The 20298-nt window shown below is 38.1% G+C and overlaps 1 pseudogene; it reads left to right on the forward strand.

Annotated features, from left to right (window-relative positions):
- Window positions 1-19876: 19876 nt before the first annotated feature.
- On the forward strand, window positions 19877-20000 carry LOC141414406 (small nucleolar RNA SNORA70; annotated as a pseudogene).
- Window positions 20001-20298: the final 298 nt, after the last annotated feature.

Raw genomic sequence — 20298 nt, forward strand, 5'->3', positions numbered from 1 at the left:
GAGTTCAGACCCCTGTAGAGCCAAAATAAATAACCAAAGGAGAAAGGACTGAGAGCATAGCTCAAGTGGTAAGAGTGCCTGTCTTAGCAGAGATTAGTACTGAAAAAAAAAAAAAGTAATTGTTTATACAGATGATTCTGTCCTCCAAACCTCTTACCTGACTCAGCTTCATGGAAATGAAAGACTGATGCATAAAAGGAGTTCCTCTTTAGTTTCCTGTGGCAAGACGAAATTTTTCTTTTTACCTATCTTGAGTCATTTTATCAGGAATTTGGAGAGATAGGAAGTGGAATGAATGTGATTTGTTCACTATCTTGGCCAATGCAACATCTGTTTTGTATTAATTTTTTACCAAAAAGTATTTAAACTATTCCAAACCTCTAGTTAAAAATGGCTTTCAATAGCTGTGTTTTTCTGCCAGAAACTTCCTTTAGCAAAACTCCATTATAACAACAGTAAAGAATAGCAACAACAACCAAAATCTGGGCAATAGGAACATAGATAGATGGGTATGGTCTTAATAGTCCTAGGATTCAATCTGATATATATCACTGAGCTCATCATAAAAGATTTAGTAATTAGTGGCCTCAGGTTCCTCTGGAATTGAGGGAAAGGAGAAACCAAAAACAGAAGAAAGGGTTGCAAATCTGATGAGTAAATACTAGGATATCTGGTGCCCGCCTGTCCACATCTTACCAGGCAACTCTGCTTTCTCCACCCTGGCAGAAAAATGGGAATTTATTCTTCAGACAGGATGAAACACATATGTTTCTGGTTTCTCTAATCTGAGAAATACCAGGAGTAGCAGTTCTACAGCAAAAATGGGTACACTAAGTGGAAATTTTTCTAACACATGTTGAGATACTCCTCAGCCTTCTTCCTGCCTTAGCTCCTAAGATCCTGGCAACCAGATCTGTATCCTCCAGCTCAGAGAAGAGGCTTGTCTAGGTAGTCCAAACAACCCAAAAAAGTTAAAGAAAGTGACACAAGTCTTGCTCAAGAAAATAGCTGAGCCAGGTTACCATCTAGTGAAGGCCTCAGTCAACAAGCTGTACTTGCATATGAACCCTAGAGGCAACCCAGGATTCAAAATGTGCACTCAGGCAAGCATCACCTCACATGAGACAAAAGCATCTGAAGTAAAACATAGTGACTAATGCAAACAGAAAAAAGCAACTTGAAGGAAATCTATGATGAGAAAGAAGAAAACAAGCAAAAAACAAAAAAACAACAACAAAAAGGTTACTCATATCTTCAGAGATACTTCATCCATCCAAATAAGAATAAGGTACAATTTTAAAAGGAGGAGCATAAACTCTAAACTTTAGAAAGCAGAAGAGCGCTTGGGAATTAAAAATAGGATCATAGAAATGAAAAATCTCAATAGTGTTTTTAGACTTCAGAGTTGAAGAAATCTCTCAGAAAGATGAAGAGAACACAATAGAAGAGAGAAAAAGAGGACTAGGCCAGGAGAAATCACTTTTTAAAAAAATTTTTATTTTATTCATATGTGCATCAAATCTTCGGGTCATTTCTCCCCCCTTCCCTTCCCCACACCACACCCCAACTCCCTTCCTTCCCCCCCTCCTTCCCCCTCGCTACGGGGCAGAAACTATTGGCCCTTATCTCTAATTTTGTTGAAGAGACAGTATAAGCAATAATAGGAAGGACCAAGGGTTTTTACTAGTTGAGATAAGGATAGCTATACAGGGAGTTGACTCTCATTGATTTCCTGTGCATGTGTGTTAACTTCTAAGTTAATTCTTCTTGAACTAACCTTTTCTCTAGTTCCTGGCCCCCTTCTCCTATTGGCCTCAGTTGCTTTAAAGTATCTACTTTAGTTTCTCTGCATTGAGGGCAACAAATGCTACCTAGTTTTTTGGGTGTCTTACCTATCCTCATACCTCCCTTGTGTGCTCTCCCTTTATCATGTGATCAAAGTCCAGTCCCCTTGTTGTGTTTGCCCTTGATCTAATGTCCGCATATGAAGGAGAACATACGATTTTTGGTCTTTTGGGCCAGGCTAACCTCACTCAGAAAGATGTTCTCCAATTCCATCCATTTACCAGCGAATGATAACATTTCGTTCTTCTTCATGGCTGCATAAAATTCCATTGTGTATAAATACCACATTTTCTTAATCCATTCGTCAGTGGTGGGGCATCTTGGCTGTTTCCATAACTTGGCTATTGTGAATAGTGCTGCAATAAACATGGGTGTGCAGTTGCCTCTGGAGTAATCTGTGTCACAGTCTTTTGGGTATATCCCCAAGAGTGGTATTGCTGGATCAAATGGTAGATCGATGTCCAGCTTTTTAAGTAGCCTCCAAATTTTTTTCCAGAGTGGTTGTACTAGTTTACATTCCCACCAGCAGTGTAAGAATGTTCCTTTTTCTCCACATCCTCACCAACACCTGTTGGTGGTGGTGCTAATGAAGGCTATTCTAACAGGGGTGAGGTGGAATCTTAGCGTGGTTTTAATTTGCATTTCCTTTATTGCTAGAGATGGTGAGCATATTTTCATGTGTTTTTTTGGCCATTTGAATTTCTTCTTTTGAGAAAGTTCTGTTTAGTTCACTTGCCCATTTCTTTATTGGTTCATTAATTTTGGGGGAATTTAGTTTTTTAAGTTCCCTATATATTCTGGTTATCAGTCCTTTGTCTGATGTGTAGCTGGCAAATATTTTCTCCCACTCTGTGGGTGTTCTCTTCAGTTTAGAGACCATTTCTTTTGTTGAACAGAGATTTTTAGTTTTATGAAGTCCCATTTTTAAAATTTTTTTTTCTTATTCATATGTGCATACAATGCTTGGGTCATTTCTCCCCCCTCCCCCCAAGCCCTCCCCAACCCCCTCCCTTCCCACCCACCCCGCTCCCTCCTTCTCCCTCCACCCCCTCAATACCCAGCAGAAACTATTTTGCCCTTATCTCTAATTTTGTTGAACACAGAGTATAAGCAATAATAGGAAGGACCAAGGGTTTTTCTAGTTGAGATAAGGATAGCTATACAGGGAGTCGACTCACATTAATTTCCTGTGCATGTGCGTTACCTTCTAGGTTAATTCTTCTCAAACTAACCTTTTCTCTAGTTCCTGGTCCCCTTCTCCTATTGGCCTCAGTTGCTTTTAAGGTATCTGCTTTAGTTTCTCTGCGTTAAGGGCAACAAATGCTAGCTAATTTTTTGGTGTCTTGCCTATCCTCATATCTCTCTTGTGGGCTCTCGCTTTTATCTTGTGATCAAAGTTCAATCCCCTCGTTGTGTTTGTCCTCTATCTAATGTCCGCATATAAGGGAGAACATACGATTTTTGGTCTTTTGGACCAGGCTAACCTCACTCAGAATTATGTTCTCCATTCCATCCATTTACCAGCGAATGATAACATTTCGTTCTTCTTCGTGGCTGCATAAAATTCCATTATGTATAGATACCACATTTTCTTAATCCATTCGTCAGTGGTGGGGCATCTTGGCTGTTTCCATAACTTGGCTATTGTGAATAGTGCTGCAATAAACATGGGTGGGCAGGTGCCTCTGGAGTAATCTGTGTCACAGTCTTTTGGGTATATCCCCAAGAGTGGTATTGCTGGATCAAATGGTAGATCGATGTCCAGCTTTTTAAGTAGCCTCCAAATTTTTTTCCAGAGTGGTTGTACTAGTTTACATTCCCACCAGCAGTGTAAGAGGGTTCCTTTTTCCCCGCATCCTCAACAACACCTGTTGGTAGTGGTGTTGCTAATGATGGCTATTCTAACAGGGGTGAGGTGGAATCTTAGTGTGGTTTTAATTTGCATTTCCTTTATTGCTAGAGATGGTGAGCATTTTTTTCATGTGTTTTTTGGCCATTTGAATTTCTTCTTTTGAGAAAGTTCTGTTTAGTTCACTTGCCCATTTCTTTATTGGCTCATTAGTTTTGGGAGAATTTAGTTTTTTAAAGTTCCCTATATATTCTGGTTATCAGTCCTTTGTCTGATGTGTAGCTGGCAAATATTTTCTCCCACTCTGTGGGGTGTTCTCTTCAGTTTAGTGACCATTTCTTTTGTTGAGCAGAAGCTTTTTAGTTTTATGAAGTCCCATTTATCTATGCTGTCTCTTAGTTGCTGAGCTGCTGGGGTTCCATTGAGAAAGTTCTTACCTATACCTACTAATTCCAGAGTATTTCTTACTCTTTCCTGTATCAACTTTAGATTTTGTGGTCTGATATTAAGATTCTTGATCCATTTTGAGTTACTATTAGTATAGGATGATATACATGGATCTAGTTTCAGTTTTTTGCAGTCTGCTAACCAGTTTTCCCAGCAGTTTTTGTTGAAGAGGCTGTCTTTTCTCCATCATATATTTTTAGCTCCTTTGTCAAAGATAAGTTGGTTATAGTTGTGTGGCTTCATATCCGGGTCCTCTATTCAGTTCCACTGGTCTTCATGTCTGTTTTTGTGCCAGTACCATGCTGTTTTTATTGCTATTGCTTTGTAATATAGTTTGAAGTCAGGTATTGTGATACCTCCAGCATTGTTCTTTTGACTTAGTATTGCCTTGGCTATTCATGGCCTCTTGTGTTTCCATATAAATTTAATGGTAGATTTTTCAATCTCTTTGATGAATGTCATTGGGATTTTGATGGGAATTGCATAAAACATGTAGGTTACTTTTGGGAGTATAGATATTTTAACTATGTTGATTCTACCAATCCATGAGCATGATAGATCTCTCCACTTTCTATAGTCTTCCTCAATCTCTTTCTTCAGAAGTTTATAGTTTTCCTTGTAGATAGAGGTCGTTCACATCCTTTGTTAAGTTTACACCTAGATATTTGATTTTTTTGAGACTATTGTAAATGGAATTGTTTTCATATATTCTTTCTCAGTTTGTTCATTATTAGTGTATAGAAATGCTAGTGATTTTTTCTATGTTGATTTTATATCCTGCTACCTGTTGATTGTGTCTAGTAGCTTTTGAGTAGAATATTTTGGGTCTTTAAAGTATATGATCATATCATCTGCAAATAGGGATATTTTAACAGTTTCTTTACATATTTGTATTCCTTTTATTCCTTCTTCTTGCCTAATTGCTCTGGCTAGGAAATCCAGTACTATGTTGAATAGGAGTGGAGATAGTGGGCATCCTTGTCTAGTTCCCGATTTTAGAGGGAATGGTTTCAGTTTTTCTCCATTAAGTATGGCTGTAGGTTTGTCATATATAGCTTTTATAATGTTGAGGTACTTTCCTTCTATTCCTAATTTTCTTAAAGCTTTTATCATGAAATGGTGTTGGATCTTATCAAAGGCTTTTTCTGTATCTGTTGAGATGATCAAGTGGTTTTTGTCTTTGCTTCTGTTAATGTGGTTTATTACATTTATTGATTTTCGTATGTTGAACCACCCCTGCATTACTGGTTTTTGATATGTTTGTTGAATTCGGTTTGCCATTATTTTATTGAGGATTTTTGCATCAATGTTCATTAAGGAAATTGGCCTGTAGTTCTCCTTTTTAGAGGTGTCTTTACCTGGTTTTGGGATAAGTGTAATACTGGCTTCATCAAATGTGTTAGGCAGGGTTCCTTCCCTTTCTATTTCGTGGAACAGTTTAAGGAGGGTTGGTATCAGTTCTTCTTTAAAGGTCTGATAGAATTCAGCAGAGAATCCATCAGGTCCTAGACTTTTCTTTTTGGGGAGACTCTTGATTGCTGCTTCAATTTCATTTTGTGTTATAGATCTATTCAGGTGATTAATATCCTCTTGGTTCAGTTTTGGATGATCATGTGTATATAGAAATCTGTCCATTTCTTTAAGATTTTCAAATATTTAAATATAGGTTCTTGAAGTAGTCTCTGATGATTTCCTGGACTTCCATGGTGTTTGTTGTTAACTCCCCTTTTGCATTCCTGATTCTACTAATTGGGTTTTCTCTCTCCTCATTTTAGTCAGGTTTGCCAGGGGTCTGTCGATCTTGTTTATTTTTTCAAAGAACCAACTTTTTGTTTCATTAGTTCTTTGTATGGTTTTTGGTTTCTATTTCATTGATTTCAGCTCTTATTTTTATTATTTCTCTCCTTCTATTTGTTTTGGGATTTGCTTGTTCTTGTCTTTCTAGGAGTTTGAGATGTATCATTAGGTCATTGATTTGGGATCTTTCAGTCTTTTTAATATATGCACTCATGGCTATAAACTTTCCTCTCAGGACTGCCTTTGCTGTGTCCCATAGGTTCCGGTAGGTTGTGTTTTCATTTTCATTGACTTCCAGAAACTTTTTAATTTCCTCTTTCATTTCATCAATGACCCAATGTTCATTAGGCAATGAGGTATTCAGTTTCCAGCTGTTTGCATGTTTTTTGTCTTTATTTTTGTTGTTGAGTTCTAGTTTTATTGCATTGTGATCAGATAGAATGCATGGTATAATTTCTATTTTTTTATATTTGCTGAGGCTTGCTTTGTGCCCTAGGATATGATCTATTTTGGAGAAGGTTCTGTGGGCTGCTGAAAAGAATGTATATTGTGTAGAAGTTGGATGAAATGTTCTGTAGACATCAACTAGGTCCATTTGATCTATGGTATTATTTTAGATCTAGGATTTCTTTATTGATATTTTTGTTTGGATGACCTATATATTGATGATAATGGGGTGTTAAAGTCGCCCACGACCGCTGTGTTGCAGTTAATATATGCTTTTAAGTCCTTCAGGGTATGTTTGATGAGATTGGGTGCATTGAGATTGGGTGCATATTGGTTGATAATTATTATTTCCTTTTGGTTTATTTCCCCTTTTATTAGTATGGAATGTCCTTCTTTATCTTGTTTGATCAATGTAGGTTTGAAGTCTACTTTGTCAGAGATGTATTGCTACTCCTGCCTGGTTTCGGGGGCCATTGGCTTGGTACATCTCCAAGCCTTTCATCCAAAGCCTATCCTTATTTCTGTCGGTGAGATGGGTCTCCTGTAAGCAACAAATTGTTGGATCTTCCTTTTTAATCCAGTTTGTAAAACGGTGCCTTTGATGGGGGAATTAAGTTCATTAAAATTAAGTGTTAGTACTGATAAGTATGTGGTGACTCCTGTCATTCAGTTGTCTTAGTTGTTTGAAGGTTTGATTGTGTGTACCTAAATTGAGGTTACTCTCTACTTTCTTGCTTTTTCTTTTCCTGTAGTTTGCTGCTGCCTGCCCTTTTATGGTTATGTTGGGTTTCACTTTCTGTGTACAGAATCCCTTGAAGAATCTTTTGTAGTGGTGGCTTTGTGGTCACATATTGTTTTAGTTCCTGCTTATCGTGGAATACTTTTATTGATCCATCCATTTTGAATGATAGTTTTGCTGGGTAGAGTATCCTAGGGTTGAAGTTATTTTCATTCAGTGCCCGAAAGATCTTACCCCAAGCTCTTCGTGCTTTTAATGTTTCTGTTGAGAAGTCTGCTGTGATTTTGATGAGTTTACCTTTGTATGTTATTTGTTTTTTTTCTCTCTTACAGCCTTCAGTATTCTTTCTCTAGTCTCTGTACTTGTTGTTTTAATGATAATATGCCATGGGGTAGTTCTATTTTGGTCTGGTCTGTTTGGTGTTCTGGAGGCTTTCTCTACCTGTGTGTGCATAGTTTTCTCTAGGTTTGGGAAATTTTCTGTTATTATTTTGTTGAATATATTACACATTTCCTTTTGCTTGCACCTCTTCTTCTTCAATGCCAGTGATTCTCAGGTTTGGTCATTTGATGGAGTCAGTGAGTTCTTGCATTTTCTTTTCACAGGTCTTGAATTGTTTAACTAATAGTTCTTCGGTTTTTCCTTTAATTACCATTTCATGTTCGAGTTCTGAGATTCTGTGTTCTGTTTGTTCTGTTCTGCTGGATTGGCCTTCCAGTTTGTTTTGCAATTCTGTTTCGTTCTTTTTTCTGAGGTTTTCCATATCCTGAGTCCCTTCCTCTTTAATGTTGTTTATTTTCACCCTGAGTTCATTTATCTCTTTATTAATCATGTTCTTTGTTTTACTTTGGTGGTTATACAGTGCTTCTATGGTTACTTTTATTTCTTCTTGTGCTTTCTCAAATTCTCTATTTTTATTGTCTTGGAATTTCTTGAGTGTCTCCTGTACATTTTGGTTGACCGTATCCAGTATCATCTTTGTAAAATTCTCATTGATTACCTGTAGTATTTCTTCTTTTAGATTATTCTTGTGGGCTTCATTGGGTTCTTTGGTATAGTTTATCTTCATTTTGTTGGAGTCTGGATCTAAGTATCTGTTTTCATTGCCCTCTGGTTCCTGTGCTGATTTTTTGCTGTGGGGAAACTGGTTTCCCTGTTTTTTCCGTCTTCCCATCATTGCCCTTGGTGTTGTTATTGTCCTTGTACTGTGTGCAATTAAGTATTTTTCTAGCTTGTAATAGTAACAGTGGTGATATTTAGAATGGAAGGGTGAGAGGAGAGGGAAAGCAATGAAGGTAAAGAAAAAGGGAAAAACAATCAAGTAAAAACAAAACAAAACAAACAAAAAAGTGTCAAAGATATAAACAGGGAGAGATAGTATACCAATCAACAGTAAGCTTAACAGGCATTAGAGAGACAGAGAGAGGATGAAAAATAAAATAAAATAAATCTCCAAGTTCAAATCAATAAAGTTTCAGTCTTAATAATTTTTGTATTAGTTCCTCAACCTCCAATCCTGGAGATGTCTCAGAAGCAGTTCTGTTGTTGTCTCATCAAAGGGGAAAAAAACAAAAAAAAAACCCCAAAAAACCAAAATACCACAAAGTGTCCCATGTTCAAATGCAATACAGTTTCAGTAAGTTTTTCAGCATGCAGGTGTAGTTCAGTTGTTGTCTGATCAAAGGAAGAGAGAAAAAAAAGAGAGTCTGGAGGCAGTTCCGTGAATGGCTATCTGAGGCTGTGGTTCACCTGCCTGCTGCAGTCCACCTGCTGTTGCTGGAGGCTTTATTTATGCAGATCTCAGGAGTGAGCTTAACACTCACCTAGGCCCTCAGGCTTTGTTTATTTAGAGTTCTCCTGGGTACGACCACCACTGTTACAAGCTTTCCCTTTTCCAGGCACATTGGGGGAGATGGCACTACACCCGCTTTCTCAGGCCGGTGTGTTTATTTACAGTTCACGTGGGAAGTGGGCCTTCCCCCCTCTCCTGTGGAGTTTTCCTCCCACTGCCACTTTTACAAGTTTTCCTGCTCCTGGTTGCTGGACAGTTGCCACCACTCCTGCCTTCTCTGGCCTGCTTGTTTATTTACAGTTCTGTGGAGGATTGCCCCTCCCCTCCCCTTCGGTGCTCAGGGCACCCCGCCCTCTTTGCTAGTGTCTTTTTTGTTGTTGTTTATTATTCAGTTTCTCTTTTTTCCCTGGGTGGGGGTTGGTATCTAGGGGGCTATGCTGATCTGGCCCAGGATTGTCTGTGGGAGTACCATGTGTCACTTAGCTCACCTTGTGGTCTGCATCTTCCCAAGCGGTCTGGGCACTGGTGTCTCGAGAAATAGCTTTTTTAAGTATTATAAAATCCAAAAAATAATGTAGCTTAGTGCCTTAACATGCTCAAGACCCTGGATTTGATCCCCAGCACTGCCAAGTAAATAAAGGAAGAGAAAGGTGATTGTCAAGAAAGAGAGAGAATAAGAAAAAATAAAGAGGAGAAAGTAATCAAGAAATTATTTAGGAAAAATTTTCCCAAACTGAAGGACATGGCTGTATGAGTATTGAAACAGAAAGAACCTTCTAAGTACCTAGAAAACAGTAAAAATACACCTACACCGAGACTCAACATTGTGAAATTTCAGAACACTGAGGAATAATAAGAATTTTTTAAATGACATCAAATTTCTCAATAGCAACACCGTCATGAAAATATTCCTTTGGGACAAAAATATTTCCAACCTAGAAGGTAAACCAAAATTATTTTCAGACCTTGAACATCTAAAAAATTGCTTCCTAGGTATTCTTTCTCGAATAACTATTAGAGGATGGACTGTACTAAAATGAAGTAGTAAACCAAGAAGGAGGAAAAAATGTGACACATGGTAAATTTCAAAAACAAAGACATACCATTTTATTTACCTGCTTAAAGAGTTCTGGTGATTCATCACTGTCTAAATCATAAAGTCTGCATTTCACAATACAGCTTTTAAAAGCCTTTCACAAACTAACCTAATCTACTTTTTAATCTCCTTCATTATTCCCACCTAGCACTTGTCTCCATATCCCTATTTTTGAAATCTGATCTCCAACTGTACTAAAAATCTGGCCATTGCCTAACCAGAAAATACACGATGAATCATACCTCCCATGCTTTATTTATTGACACATTTTTGTCAATGTTGAGAGTACCTTTTTACCCCAAATAAGTCAGAATATACTGTCAAGGCTCTCGGGCAGTTCAAAGTTAAGTTTGTTGTCTAGTCACTGAACTCATTCTTATTAACCTAATTCCTATGAGCCTAATTATCTTTGCCATTTCTTTGGACCACATCTCTATTATTCTACTTAAGAATTACTTTTTAAAATTATAAAATCAGAGGGATACAGAAAAAAACTAAAAGTGTTTTCTTTTTTTGGGTAAAATATTTTAGTTTTATGGGAAAAGTATTTTAGTTTTAGTGTTTTAGTTTTTTGGGAAAAAGATATACTATTGTTAAAAGAAAAAAAAACCATTAAGTGAGGTTGGGGATATAGAGTGCTTACCTAGCATACATGAAGCCCTAGGTTCAGTCCCCAACACTGCAAAAGAAAACAAAACAAAGTCCCAAGTATTTAAGCATATTAACTATACAGCCTCCCATTCTCTCCTAATCACACTTCCCAGAAGTAGCTTCTGTTAGGATTAATATGTAGTTTCAGATTTTTTATATAAACAACTGAAATTTTCATATTGCTGGTAGGACTATAAATTGGCACACCATTTTGGAAAACTGTTTGACAGCATCTACTAAAACAATTAATACATAGGCACATAATAATTTCACTTCTAGTTATATACCCAGCATGAATGTAGACATATGTGAACTACAAACATATAAGAGAAATGTTCAAACTGGGTGCTGTTGGCTCATGCATGTAATCCTAGCTACTTGGGAAGCTGAACTTGGGAGGATCTAAGTTCAAAGCCAGCCCAGGCAAATAGTTTGTGAGACCCCCCCCCAAATCTCCAAATAACCAGAACAAAATGGACTGGAGGCTAACTAATGTACAATGCAAGCCTATTTGGAATTGTCACAGTGAATCCCCCTGTACAATAAATATATCCTAATAAGAAGTAATTAGTTAACATGGTTAAAAAAAATGGGCTGGAGGTATGACTCAAATGGTAAAATGCCTGCTCTGTGAGCATGAAGCCCTGAGTTCAAATCCCAGTATCACCAAAAAAAGAAAAAACAAAAAGAAGTGTTCATAGAAAAATTATTTGTAATATAGTCCCAAACTAGAAAGAATCCAGTTATAGAACAGATAAATAAATTGTGGTATACTCAACATAAATATATCTCACAAACAATAATGACACTACAAGCCAGACACACAAAAAATGTACTGTTCAAATATAAAGTTCAAAACAGGCAAAACTAACCTAGAAGGCTAGAAATCCTTTGAGGAGGATTATGACTAGGAAGGTGTATGAAAGTGCATTTGAGCTGTTACTGGGTTTTATTGCCTTGTGACAATTTATTGAACTGAACACAGATACAGTAAAAAGAGCTTGATCTTGTTATTTTTAATGGCTCCAGAGTCTTCCATTGGATGGGTATTTACCAATTTATTGAATCATTTTCCAATTGATTGGACATTTACATTGAAATTAGTTTTTATTCCTTTAATGCTGCAGTGAACAATCTTTGCAATTTGTATTTCATTTGTATGAATACAGCCAGGAATGAATGCTTTACACAGGGGATATATTCTGAGAAATGTATTGTTAGGTGATTTTGTTGTGTAAACATCATAGATGATGCTTACACAAACTAAAACCCTACAATATCACTAGGCAATATAATCTTGTGGAACTACTTTAATATATTCAGCCCATCATTGGCTAAAACATTAGATGGCACATGACTGCATAGCTATAAGATACTTTTCTGGTAGAGGAACTAATACTTTAAAAGGAATATACATTGTAAATATTGATGGTCATTGTCACATAACCCCGCAAAAAAGCTATACCAATTTGTATTTTCACCAACAGGACACAATTGCCTAATTTCTACAACCTGGAAATTCATTGGGTGATATTGGTCTTTCATTGCCTCTGAAGTACATGAAAACTTTTTTTTTTTTTTGGCAGTACTGTGGGTTTTGAACTCAGAGCCTACAGCTGGAGCCAATCTACCAGCCCTTTTAGTGATGGGTTTTCATGCGATCCAGTTTCTCAGAACTATTTGCCCAGGCTAGTTTTCACCTGAGAGCCTTCTGATTTCTGCCTCTTGAATAGCTTGGATTACAGGCATGAGCCACTGGGACCCAGCATAAAAACTTATTTTACCACTGCTGCATTCATCAATATTTTTAAATTACTGAAGTTGAAAAATTTATCATGTTTTTAGCTGTTTGTTGTTTTTATGAATTTATTTATGCTTTTCTCTTTCTCCCCCCATCCTAGTTTTTCTCCAATAAATATTATGAATACTAACCTTTAACAAGTGGTCCAAAATATTTTTCTTTGATTGTCACTTTGAATTTTTCTTCATTTATGGTGATTTAGGGCTTTAAGAAGTATTTTTAATTTTTATGTGTACTGTTTTATGGTTCTAATGTTTTCTAGTATCTTTTTAGACTTGAAGCCTAATAGGCAAGTTTTCCAGAATTTGTCTTACGCTGACTGTTTTGTATCAATTTTTCCAGGAACACTGTGTACCCATAGAAGGAGATCAAGGTAATATCAGACAAGTCCTTCCTACACTTCTTGCACAGGCTTCCCAGACACTGGTCTGGGGCAAATGAGACAAACAATCTGGTTCCTCTAGACCTTAATGAATGCCTCTTTGACATTGGCTTCTGAAGCTTTTGCAGTGGGTCAAAGCAGAACATTCACTTTTTATTTATCAGCCACATTATACACAAATTGAAAAATCATGGCTTATTTACTCAAAAGTTGTTTTTTAAAGTCATAATATTTAAAATTTTACAATATGGCCTTTCCCCCTTAAGTTTTAAGAGATATCGATGTTCCCCAAATGAATCTTCTCTCCTTTTCTCTCAAAGAAGCATTAAAATCCCCAAATTTCCCCATTCCCAATTCTTTTGCAGGAGAGTAACTGAGGAGGCCTCATTCTTTCTTTCTTGGACAACACTAACTATCCATCTTCCTCTACACCCTGTTGGTTCCTCCAGCTCTTCCCAGGGTGTTCCAACCAAATTCTGTTCTTTTTCTGAGTTCTAAAGGGGCCCAAGACAATGTTCCAGAAAAATCTCTTTATTCACAAAACTTATTTCCCAAGCAATGATGTAGTGCAATTTAAATCCATAGGCCAGGTGCAGTTATTGTTTTTAGCAGAAATTGCTTTGTTGGGGCAAGAAAGTAGAGACAAAAAGGAAAAAATTTCTGTATTTTAGATTTGCAGTGAGTCTTATTTGTCCATTTCAGATATTTAGAGCATGCCACATGTGAAATAAAAATTTAACTGGGAGAAGCTGAATGTAGTGCTCAGTGGTAGAACACTGACCTCACCTGGGTTCAATCTCCAGCACCACAGAAATAAATGAATGAATGAATAAACAAACAGACAAACAAATAAAAATAATTCAATTTGGGAGAAGGTCCACTATAATAAGCAGGATACAGCTTCACATGGCCTGAGAAGCGAAATTTACCTTGCATATATTATCTTCTACTTCTCCCAGACAATAGCACCTCAATTACTTTTATTTCTTTTTTTCCCCAGTGCTGAGGATCAAACTGAGGACCCTGTACCACTGAGCTATATCCCCAGTCTCTACTTTTGTATCTTTGAAAAAGAAAAGAAAGGAAATGGGCAATGGTTATTCATAAAACTCTTACTAGTAGGCTGCCTTTTTTTTTTTTTTTTAATTATCATCCAACCTCTTTCATGGTGAGAGGTAATAGTTTACCACACACTACAGAAACCAAAAGGGGCAAATTCTGTCTTCCCTTCTTCTTCCCAGCAGTCAGAGCAAATGTGCCTATCCTGGAATTTGAATATTTCATAAGTGAGGAAAAGATGAAGGAATAATCCAAATTCATTCACAACAGGGGCTGCAGAGGCAGGGCAGTAAGCACCTCTTGATCGAAAACAGCTGTTCTGATTCCTGCTTCTTGGGCCTGCATTGTTGTGGTTGCTATTTATTTTCCAAATCTGATTCCTCAGAATTACACTACTCTTAGGAGCCCAAATATCATCTTCCAAGAATGTACAAAGGGAGAGATACCCCAAAGCAGGAGGATTGATACTAGACAACCCAAAATGGCAACAAACACTGCATCTTCTTCCTATATTTTTAAAACTTCAGAATTTCCATTTCCATTTTTGGTTTCTGTATTCCTGGTGCTTCAGCCATAGGACATGGCCTCCACTCTTACTTCTGAGGGAAATGATTCCATATATTTATAATAGGCATCACTCTGAGCAAGTTTAGAATGTTTTATCTGCCATAGTTTATCTCCTCTGCTCTGCTGCAGTGGCTGCTGTACCTGCTGCATCAGGTTCCACAGTGCTGAGAGGTGTGGTTCCTGTTTTCCAGGTGAGGCTCTCCTTTTGTTTGAATTCTTGACTGAAAAAAAAATTTTCCTCACCTATTCATTATTCAAAAAGCCAGCACAGTGCTGGAATGTGGCTCATTTGTTAGAGTGCCTGACCAGCAAGTGTGAAGCCCTGGGTTCAAATCCCAGTACCACCAAAAAAAAAATCATAGAAAAGGCAAATATAAAGTAGGCATGATGCTCACACTTATCTCTTGGGAGGCTGAGACAGGAAGTTTGAGAGGTCTAGACCAGCCTAGGCTGCATAGCAAGACCCTGTCTCAAAAAGAAAAGAAAAGAAATAAAAAGGCAAATATAGAGTCCACACCCTGATGGATAGTCCTTCTGGTGCTGCAGTACTCGTCCCCTCTCAGTTACTGAAAAGTGTCCCAGATGGCTCAGAATCCATTGCTGTATGACCTTCACTGTCCAGTTGGAGGGGAAGATACAGGGACCCCAGAAACTGAAAATAGATCTCACTATGGAACCCAGACTGGCTTCATTATCCTCCTGCCCAAGTGCTGGTATTACAGACATGCACCATCATACCATGCCAGACAATGCATTTTCTCTTTCTTTCTTCTTTTTTAAAATTAATTAATTAATTTAGTTTGGTAGTGCTGGAATTAGAACTTAGGGTAAACTATACCATCAGCCCCTTAAATAATATTTTTCTTTGGTGGAACTGGGGTTTGATCAGGGCTTCACACTTGCAAAGCAGGTGCTCTACTGCTTGAGCCACACCTTCAATCCATTTTGCTCTGATTATTTGGGACCTCTCAAACTTTTTGCCCAGGCTGGCCTTTAACCTCCATCCTCCTGATCTTACCCTCTCAGGCATCTAGGGTTACAGGTGTGAGCCACCAGCACCCATCTAAATACATTTTCAATGTATGATGTTTTCAGCTTTCCATTGGTTTATTGTGACATTATCCCATTGTAACTCGAGAAGCATCTGTGAAATCATTTAAACTGTTAGCAAAGTGATGGTTAGTATAGCACCAGTCTTTCTTCAGTTGAATGATTTGTGAGTCAGGGTTCTCCAGAGGAATAGAACTAACAGAATAGAATGAAAAAATATATATAACAGGAAGAAGTCTTTTAGATTGCTCTGTATGATCAGAGGTTGAATAGACCCACAATGCATGTCTTCAGGAGAGTTGGGTAGACCAGTTGCTGCTCAGTTCAAAAACTTAAAAGCTTCAGAACAAGAGGTATCAATAGTGCAGCCCCATTCTGAGGGTGAAGGTGTGGAAGCCCCCTGGAGTTTCACTGGTGCAAGTCCAAGTTGAAATATAGAAGATTCTGGAGTCATGTCCACAGATAATGGCAGCAGCAGGAAATGCACTCTCTCAAGAAAGATTGAGCATGTGGGAGCTTCCACTTTTCACTTTTTTGTTTTATCCAGGCCCAAGACTACTGGACAGTTTCACTCGCATTCAGGGTTTATCTTCCACAATCAGTTCAATAGTCTATATATGAATTGTTTCTACAAACACTCTCACAGACACACCAAGAAGTATGCTTTACCAACTTTCTCAGCATCTCATAATCCAGTCATGTTGACATTCAAGATTAACCATTACAAAGGTAAAAAATGTATATAGTATATCTTCTATCATAGTCTGTAATCAATAAATGGTGGTAACCTGAATACAGAAAAAATGAAAAAACAAATATAAAAAATGATGACAGAAAACTGATCAATGGGTACCTGGGGTGGAAGGTTGGGGGATTGACTACAGAAGTACATAAAGGAACATTTTTGCAGCAGTTTTGATAGTCTAGGTCATGTTGAGTATATACATTTTTTAAAATATATTTACCTGTGCACTTAAAATGTGTGTTTTTTTGTGAGTCTTGAGTTTTGAACTTAGAGTTTTGTGCTTGCAGAGCAGACATTCTACCACTTCAGCCACACCTCCAATGCCTTTTATGTGAGGCCCTGAGTTCAAAATCTCAGTGCCACCAAAAAACAAACAAACAAACAAACTACCTGCACTTTTTCTCTACTTTCAGGTACTGTTAAGATTCAGTTGTGTCTCCCCAAGAAGATATGTTGAAATCCTATCCTCCAGTACGTCAGAGTGTAATGAAGTCAGAAGAAAATCATACTGGATTAAGGTAGACCCTGATCTGGTGACTGCCATTATAATCAGAAGAGGAAATTTGGACACAGAGTCACAGCCTTACAGGGAGAATACCATGTAAGGACAGAGGCAGAGATTGGTGTCTACAAAGCAAGGAATGACAAGGACTTCCAGTAACTACCAGAGCTATGACGAGTCAAAGAAGGATCTCCCTGTTCTTTCAGCTTTCAGCCAAGTGAGGATATAATAAGACTGCTGTCTGCAAATCAAGAAGAAAGCTTGCACCAGACACTGGCTATGCCGACACCTGGATTTTGGACATCCCAGTCTCCCTCCCCTCCCTAAAAAAAAAGTAAAAATATTTCCCTTCAACAAGCACAGCCCTATCAACACCTCAGTCTTGGACTTCTAGAACTGTGAGAAGATAAATTAATATTTAAAGACACCCAGTTTATAGTAATTTGTTACCAAGCCTAGGATATGAATATAGGCACTTTGAATCATTTTCATAATATATTATTTCAACTCTTGCCTTGTGAGAATCTTCCTTTTTCTTTCTTTTTTTCTTTTTTCTAGTGCTGGGGAGCAAACCCAGGGCCTTGTGCAAGTTACATCTTCAGCCACTGCAAGGATCTTCTATAGTGAAATACAAAGTTAATTAGCATAAGGTGAAAAACTTCCTCTTAACTGGTTCTCCACAACCAGAATAAGCCTTCACCATCAGCCCATCAGCTAACCTAGTCTCTCACTTTTTGTGATGCTGTCATGTATGCTGGTTTCCAGTTAGTGCCTCTGAATGCCTGTGGTTTCCCTCAGATGCCCAGTTCCATAAACATCTTAAACATGTTGGTTGTAATAGCATATGTTTTTCTTTGTGTGGGAGGTGGGCTATAAAATGTCAAATGTTAATGTGTGTTCCTCACTCTCCAGGTTATCATCAGTTCTGTTTGTTTGTGTCTCCCAGAAGTTTTCCCAAAACCTAGAATTAGTTCCAAGTTTCCCATTGCATTGAGGTGGCAATGAGGTAGAGGGTAGGGAGATCACTGTGGAATGTCAGGAATGAAAGTTGAAAATTTTGGTTCTTAAGTTCAAAAGTTATTTATGTTTTGTAAAGCAAAAAAAAATATTAAGAAAGAAGATAGAGGACCAGATCAGTAGAGAGTGAAAATTTGAGAATTTGATAAACTCTCCCTTCCTCCCACAGCAATCTCTCTCTCTCTCTCTCTCTCTCTCTCTCTCTCTCTCTCTCTCTCACACACACACACACACACACACACACACAGAATAAATTCCAAGGGGGCAGAATGCTAAACCCGAACATAGTACATTTTAAACATTAATTGAGATATAACTGAATTTGATTCACTTTGCCAGAACTAGTAAGATTGTTTTCTTAGGCAGGATGGGGATTAAAGGTCAGACATTAAGATTGAATTGTAGAAAAGGGATAAAAGTTATGTTTTATATACACCAGCATTTGCAGGACCTGGAGAGTAAGCACTGTCTTCTTACAGTGTACACACTAAATGCCTCCCTCAATTCACTGTACTCCCAGCCCTGCTTATTTATTTACTTTAGGAGGTACTGGGGTTTGAACATGCAGGGCCTTGCCTGCTCTACTACTTAAGCCATGCCTTCAGTCCTATTTGCTTTCATTATTTTTCAGATAGGGTCTGGCATTTATGCCCATGGGACTTGGACCATGGGCCTCCTATTTACATTTCCGGAGTAGCTAGGATGACAGGCTTGGTTGAGATGGTGTCTCTAGAACTTTTTGCCCAAGCTGACCTTCAACTGAGAATCTTTGATTTCAGTCTCCCAAGTAGCTAGGATTATAAGCATGAGCCACCACCCCTAGCTTAGCCACACTCTTTGCTTGCTTCTTTCTCAGGGTACTTCTCAACATTTTCCTGAATTTTGGCTTTCTCTGGGGGAGATCCATCTACTTCAGAGATCATTCCACGTACTTAACTCCTACTTTGTCAAATTTTATCTGGATCCAAGATACTCATTCTATTTTTCTAGACAACTTTCCAGACTGTTAGAACTGAGTAAAGGGTTTTGTTTTGTTTTTGGTGGTACTGGGGTTTGAATTCAGGGCCTCACAATAGCCAGGCAGGTGCTCTACCAGTTGAGCCAGTCTGTCAGCCCTGTTTTGTGTTGAGTATTTTTGAAATAGGGTCTCTTGAACTATTTGTCTGAGCTGGCTTCAAACTGTGATCCTTGATCTCTGCCTCCTGAGTAGCTAGGATTATAGGTATGAGCCTCCAGTGCCCAGTTTGTTTTTGTTTTTAAATGTCCATTTCACAGTCTTTCTTCCCAACAGGCCCTCTTCTCTCACACATTGTTAAACCTCTAGTCTGTCCTCTGCCAGTTTGGTGTAAAAGCCCATCATGAGACCTGATGACACCTGAATGTCTAACTCACTGAGGTCTGGCAAGAGAAATCTCTCTTATGGTCTAACAATACACAATACCTTTTTTCTCTGCTAACAGGTGTTCTTTAAAGGAGTAGTTTCTTCATAAAGGGCACACCACTCTGCAGCTAGAAATCAACCTTGTAACTTTGGATCATTCTTCAAAGAGCACATCTTGCAACATAATTTTATGCATTCTAGTTTAGAAATGCCCCCTGGTGGACACAACAGGTATGGTTTTCATTATAACAACCAGTCACAACAGTCATGAGATTATCATTGAAATGAGCCCAGGGGGTTAATGGATCCTCCAGGTGGGTCCACTCCATTATGCAAACCAGCCAAAGTGGCCTGTGATGATGCCATCATCTTTTCTCTTTTCTACATCTCTACCTCCATATTAATCATGATACAATCATTAAAAGAAAAATGTTCATTGTTTCAATTCATGTTGTCATTCTGTCAAGTTGTTAGCTACTATAATGGCAAAATATCTTGGGAAAGTATTAGGAGTAAAGGTTCAGATGCTAAGCAATGATGGGAAGTTGATAATTAGTATGTCAATTCTCCATCAGCAAAGAGGACTTCATCTCCAACAGTTAAATTACTAAACCAAAATCCTACACAGCATTTGAGACTTCAGTTGGTGCCTTTTTATTTGAAAATTCGTGTATATACAAATTATGACAATTTCTTCCTAACCCTAAGACTGCAGCCAGTTAAACTGATGAAATCCTATACTTGTGGGGGCCCCATGTGCAACTACAACTTCCTGGGTAGTATATGCAGCCTGCTACTTGAATGGGTTGCCCTAAGGGACCTTAGAGACAGCCCTTTTCAGTGGATGTTCATGACTCTGATCTTGTGCTAGTCCCAATCTAGGCTTCAGACAGGTATGAGGTGTGTCTCTGGGAAGCCCCAAGGCATAGTGACCAAGTTTCGGATTAGTCTTGTCCATCTGCACCAAGCTGCTGAACGAGGAATGTGATTGAGGCCCTATGCAGGTCAAAGTTCAAGTTCCTTGGCTACTAAAAGATCCACATCTCAAAGAAGTGGGACTTTACCAAATTTAATGTGGTTTATTTGAAGCCATTGTGGCTAAGAAGCAGTTCTTCCTTTATGGCTGTGGGG

This window comes from Castor canadensis, chromosome 11 (genome assembly GCF_047511655.1).
Source record: "Castor canadensis chromosome 11, mCasCan1.hap1v2, whole genome shotgun sequence".
NCBI lineage: Eukaryota > Metazoa > Chordata > Mammalia > Rodentia > Castoridae > Castor > Castor canadensis.